Source organism: Octodon degus, unplaced genomic scaffold (genome assembly GCF_000260255.1).
Source record: "Octodon degus isolate 3935 unplaced genomic scaffold, OctDeg1.0 scaffold00190, whole genome shotgun sequence".
In the NCBI taxonomy this organism is placed as follows: domain Eukaryota; kingdom Metazoa; phylum Chordata; class Mammalia; order Rodentia; family Octodontidae; genus Octodon; species Octodon degus.
In genome coordinates this window covers 2,024,998-2,031,352 of record NW_004524766.1, presented here as the reverse complement: position 1 = coordinate 2,031,352, position 6,355 = coordinate 2,024,998, and the positions used below count along the sequence as shown (strand labels likewise).

At 47.5% G+C, this 6,355-nt stretch overlaps 1 pseudogene; it reads right to left on the bottom strand.

Moving 5' to 3' along the window:
- LOC101562674 overlaps positions 1–5,691 on the bottom strand; it is a 17,232-nt pseudogene extending 11,541 nt beyond the window's left edge.
- Positions 5,692–6,355: the final 664 nt, after the last annotated feature.

Genomic DNA, 6,355 nt, shown 5'->3' with positions numbered 1-6,355 from the left:
TTTTTTTGTATTTAGTATAGGGTCTACAGGGTCTTATTACATAGATCAGACTCCTAGTGATCCTCCTGCTTTCAGCATCCCAAGGGCTGGGATTACAGGCATGCACCACCATGCCCAGTCTCAATCACAGTCTCAGCATGCCGTGGGGGAGGGGCCAGCACAGCATGCCAGGGATCAAACCCAGGGCACTGCGCCTGCCTAAGCAGGTGCTTTAGTCCACTGAGCTATCTGGCCTGCACAGGTTTGCATCCTTTCTCTGTAGATATACTTGCAAACATCATATATACACATCTAGAGAATGGGGCACATTTTTATTTGACAGAATCAGAATTCTCTTACAGGTATTGCTTGAGGCTTTTCTTTCTTGTGCTAAGTGACTTGCTGTTTTGTGAGAATTTTGGTGCTGAGTACTTACGTTTCCGGACTCAGCCACTCCTTGTAGGGCAGTGTGTGAGCTGAGACTTTGGAGATAGAAAAGAGGAGCCGGAGCTGTGCTCTTTGCAAGTCTGCACAGCGCAGGGGGGTGGTCAGGGCGGAAGCCTCTGGGAAGCGCTTCTGGCTTCCACTTCCTGGGGTAGATTCCAGCCATGTTGGAGCAGGTGCCCACCTTAGAGGGGAGCTTTCCCTGGGAGCCCAGAGCACTGGAGTAGGAAACAACGGAGAACCCACCAGGGGAAAGCGCTCTTATAAGCAACAGCAGCGCTGGACACACAGTGGGGTCCTGCTGTGCCGTCAAGAAGGGTAGCTTGAGTTCTTTGTGGGAAAACGCGTACGTTGAGACCATGGCATTAGGTGAAGTAAACCAGACACACAGCTTCAATATCACAGGATTTCTTCTTTTATATGAGAAACTCAGAGTATAAATAAAGATAGAAGATAGAGGGGCCGGGGAGATGGCTCAGTGGAATAAGTGCTTCCCTGGCAAGCGCAAGGGCCTGAGTTCAATCCCTGGTTCCCCTCCCCCCCCCCAAAAAAAAGCTAGAAGATAGATCACAGGAAGTAGGAAGACAGATCTTTTGGAGAGGGAGGGAACCAAGAGGCCATGGAGGGGCGAGGAGGTGTAGGGGTGCGTGAGGAGCCCGGATGTGCCATGTGCACTCATCAGCGCTCCGCGGGAGCACGACTGCTGTGTGCTGCAAACATGCACTAACCAAAATAAAAATTCAAACTAAAAAGGGAAACTTCTTCTCTAAGAACCACATCTTGGAGAGCTCACCGCTTCAGGACGCTGAGATCTGAATTATTTAAAAGTGCTATCTTATTCCGGGACTTAGATGGATGTAGGATGGTTTGAGTTTGAAGAACTCATTCATAGTTTCCTCCTCATTTTGCTCTTGGGATAATTCTGTAATAGCTTTGTTTTATGCATATGAGACTAAAGTCTGAAGGATGGCAAGACATTTGTCTATGAATTCAAGATTTATGGACATCTGCTTTGCTTCTTTTTCTATGATAATATACTGCTTCATGGTAAACTAAATTTATATTTAAACAGGAAGTTAGTTTTTCTTTCTTTCTTTTTTTTCAGTACTGGGAATTGAACCCAGAGCCTTCACAATGAACTATATCCCAGATTTTAAAAGTATTTTTATTTTGAGACAGGGCTTTTTAAGTTATTGGGGTCAAATTTCCAATACTCCAAGCGGACGAAAGTGCCTGTTTAGGCAGACGTAGAGGCCGGGGTTCGATCCGTGGCCTGCTGTGCCAGCCCCGACCCGGGAGCGCGCTGAGACTGTGATTGAGACTGGGCATGGTGATGCACGCTTGTAATCCCAGCTCTTGGGAGGCTGAACACAGGCAGATCACTATGAGTCCGATGTACATAGTAAGACCCTGTGGACCCTGTAGACCCTATTGACTCTGTACTAAAATACAAACAAACAAAAAAACCCAATACTCCAGAGGGCTGGGAATTACAGGAAATTAGTCAATGTAAAGCTGATTTACCAAGTACTGCTTTTATGAAAGGCTTTATGTCATCTCTATCTTTTTTGATTTTTCTCAAAACATATTTTGTCTCCTCTCAGTACATCTTGAGCACTTGCCAAGTCTTCCAGGAATGTGTAGAACCCCACCCCTGACACGACACCCCCTCCGTGCCCCTTGGTGACAAGATCCCTCACAACTTGTGTGATGGCATTTTCTTGTCAGTACCACACATCTTCAGTAGCTCAGCTGGCTTCCTGTTTCCTGGTACCTGGCTGACAGCTACGTGGATGACAGTGACTCCAGACTCACCCACAACTGCAGCAGACACCACCGATGCCACCCTCACAGTAGTGGGCTTCCACTGTGAGGCTCTTGCCCTGGATCACTCAGGCACTATCAAGAATGAGTTTTCTGTCAGGTGCTCGATGGTGTTATGGTTTGTGTCTAGATATTCCCCCAAAGCTTCATGCAGTCATGGGGCGGGCTTTCAGAGTCTGTGAATAATCCATGATCCTGGGCTGGGATTATGGGTGTGAGTGCTACACTGCCCCGGGGGCAGACGGCCTGCATGCAGCATAAGGATGGCAGAAAGTCTTTCCTGCTGCCTGCTGCTGCTGCTGCTCCTCCCTTCTTGCTCTTGCTGCTTTCTACTGCCATGTACTGCTGCCCTCCGTCCTGTGCCACTCTGCTCTGGAGCCAGTTGATTATGGACTGAAACCTCCACAAACTGTGAGTTAAATAAACCTTTCTTTCCTTAATTTTGAGCATCAGGTATTTTGTCCGAGCAGTGAGAGAACAGTAACTGAGACAGATGGTGAAGGCGCCCAGGACCCAGATGTTGATTTTCTCTTCTTCAGCAGCTCAGCAGGAGCCAAGGCTCATGCAGGGTCACCCCAGTGCCAGTCACGGTCACCTGGTCATCCTGGTTCTTCAGAACCAACTTGGTTTGTCCAACCTGGAAATCCTCATTGTTGTTCTAGATGATGGTGTTTTCTGGGTGGCTAGTCTGGGTGAAGCAGATGCCTTTTTATAAGGATTTTTTTTTTTTTTTTTTGCTCTGAATGCCCTCAGGGGTGGTTTGGCTGGCTGGAGTGTTGTGGGGATCGAACTACAGCAACCTGAGGCTGAAAGCTTTGCCAAAGCAGCCACTTTAAGAACTGAGTTAGGGCCAGGCCCCTAGCAGATGCCTTTTTGATTGGCTGGTAATTCTACTCCCTTCTCTGTAACAAGTCTGATGCTGGGGTAAAGGACAGTTGACGTGGTCTTTGAGGGCCATCTGAGAAGGCCCATCTTCCCCAGTGGACACCCTGCAGTGGGAGCCTCAGAATTTGATGCTGCTCTTAGAGACGGCTGCCCTGTGGACCTAGTGAAGAAGGCTGCAGAACTGCTGCAGAAGGCGTGGACCTGTTGTGTATGGTACAGCCCACAGCAATGCTCACCATGTTTGTAATGTAGCAACTCCTTGAGATGGTTGGGTGCTCCTCTTTGAAGATCTCTAAGAAGGTAGAATTCTTTATGTCCCATCCAGGGCAATGATGCAGTCAGTCACTGCTGTTGCTTAGTTTGGCCAGCACCTGCCCATAGGCCTTGTGGGTGGCTATCTTGTTCCCAACTTTGTAGTTGGGCAGAGAGAGCATGTGGATGTTGGTGATGTCAACTGAGGGTGCATCTTCCTGTGGGGGTGTTGCCATGACCTACTTTTTGCTCTGGGTCTGGCTGTAGATCTCCAGGATGATATAATTGGTCATGTTTTTTTGAGGGCTTCCCATGCCAGGACTTCTTCTCTTCTATCCCTGTGATCCCTCAGCCCTTGAAGGTCTTGGCAATGACTGATGTGGGCTCATGCTTGCTTGCCCTAAGGCCTTGCATGGCTCCTCCATGCTGTGTCTGTCCACAATGATGGCATGACATCCAAAAGCCTCACAGCGCTTCTGGTAGATGTGCACCTGGTGCTGCAGTAGAGCAGGGTCCTTTGGCCCAGGTGGTTATTGTCAAGAGTGGTCACAAGGTCACAAGGTTGTACAGCTTGTAAATGCCAGCATAGACCATGACTTCCCACCCTTAAACAGTTTCCCATCTCCCAGCATGCAGTAGACTTGATAGCTGGGTTTTTTGAAGTATTTGTCTGTGTAGGCCATTCCACAAGCAGCCCCAAGATCCTGGCCCAGGGAGCCAGTGGCCACATTTGTGAGAGATTATTTTGGGACAGGTGTCCATCCAAGTCAGAGCTGATCTTCCTCAGGTTCAGCAGTTCCGCCTTGGGCAGGAAGCCAGCTTTGGCCCAGACAGCATACAGGATGGGAGCTGCATGGCCCTTGGACAGTAGAAAATAATTCTTGTGAGGATTTTGAGGGTCCAGGGCCATGATCCCAGCAGCACTGCAGGATGACATAGGGTGGCCCAAGCTCACTGCTGTGGTGGCCTGGATGAAGCTGATGCACACGTGGTTGGCCAAGTCCTTCAGAGCCTGCATGTTCTGCTGGTCTGACTTGTGGTAATCTTCATGGCATGCCTGGAGAGAGGTGAGGATACTGAGGGCAGAAACAGAGGCAGAGAAGCTCTGGTGGCAACTGACTGCCTCATCTCTGTTACACAAGGGACTCCTTTACAGGGAACTGCCACTGGTAGTTATTTTGTATTATTTTTTAGTTCATATTTTGATTCCTAGTATTGGAACCCATCTCTACATTCAAGATAATTTTCTACCTATCAGTGATTTTTGAGGCAGCACCCCTCTATCCTTATAAAGCTGGAGGCACCACTCATCTTTCCAGCTTCCCCTGCCACTGTGTATTCATGATCTAGGCTTAGCTAAACTTTTTTTTGAGATAAGAGTCTCATTATATATCCCAGACTGGTCCTGAACTTAGGACAGTACTCCTGACTCAGCCTTTCAAGTGCTGAGACCACAGGCCCGCCTCACCATGCCTGTCTTGCCTTATCTAGTCTTCTGCACTCACCTTTTTTACTTTTTATTTTTTTCTTTTTGAGACAGGGTCTTACTGTGTCGTTCAGGCTGGCCTTGAGCTCATATTGTAACCCAGGCTGGTCTCAAGCTCACAACAATCCTCCTGTCTCAGCCTCCCGAGTGCTGGAATTATAGGCATGCACTACCACGCCTGGCTGTACCTGCCTTTCACTTTAAATCAGCAACTGGTGGCCCAGGAGGTAGAAAGTCCTCTTTGGTGGTTGATGGGTGCTGTAGATATGTCAATATCCAGTATCCAGAGTCAGTAGGGACAGCAGTGGCCAGGAATCCTGGGATCTGCCTCTCAAGTTCCATTCCCAATGGTAATGTTGTGGTGCAATCCCTGGCATCCATGGCCCAACAGTTGCAGTACTTTGTCACCCTGAGCTTGGCTGTAGGCTTGACTATAACTGGCCTTCTTTATCTCTGCTCAGTTTCTGGGCTTAGGTCTTCTAATAGTATAGTGATTATGGAAGCTGTCAAGTATTTTTTCATTTTAAAACTTTACATACAGGACTAGGCATGGTAGTACATGTCTCTTAATACCTGGGAGCCTGAGGCAGGAGGATGGATGGCTGTGAGTTCAAGGCCAGCCTGGCCTATATAGTGAAGCCCTATTTCTTAAAAAAATTGTTTTACCTAAAATGAAATTACTGTGTGCTGTGTAGTTCTGTAACTTTTGACAGCATGTAAAGTTGTATACTCACCACTGCTGTCATGATATAGAACAGCCCATGACAGCTCTGATTCTTGGTGTTGTCCCTTGGTACCCCCATTTCACTGTTCCCACCCATATCTGATATTTCTGTCCTGGTAGTCCTCCTTTGTCCAGAATCACAGAGTATCATCCAGTGATTTTTTTTTTTTTTGGTGGAACTGGGGATTGAACTAAGGACCTTGCGCTTACCAGGCAAGCACTTACTCTACGGAGCTATCTCCCCAGCCCCTATCTAGTGATTTCTTAATGCTATTATCACAACATTGTAATATTTTTAATATATCAATTGATTTATTTTCTGTTAAAAAATAGCACCGAGAACCCATCATAGGCTCAGCATTTGCTTGGTTCTCTTTTCCCTCTTGTCTTCATAGACTGAGCTTCTTAGACAAGGCTTCTGGGGACCACAGTGATGTCACAGTGCAGTGCCCTTGTGCAAATAAGGGTGCTGAGCCGCTAAGGATGGTTGACATCGCCAGAGCTGCAACAAGAGCTAATGGAAGAGCCACAGTAAAGACACACATTTTCTGACCTCCAGCCTGCACAGTGGGGTCTTGACACATGTAGTTCTCATGTGTACTGACATAAATCTTCATTTAAGCAACTTTGGCAACACCAGCTAATGCTTTTTGTTTGACCATCATAGACCAAGACATTCAAGAAACACAACATTGGTGGAGCAGTGCTCTGTTGTGTGGAAGTTCCACACTTCCTTTATCCTTTCTCCCGTTGATGGAGGT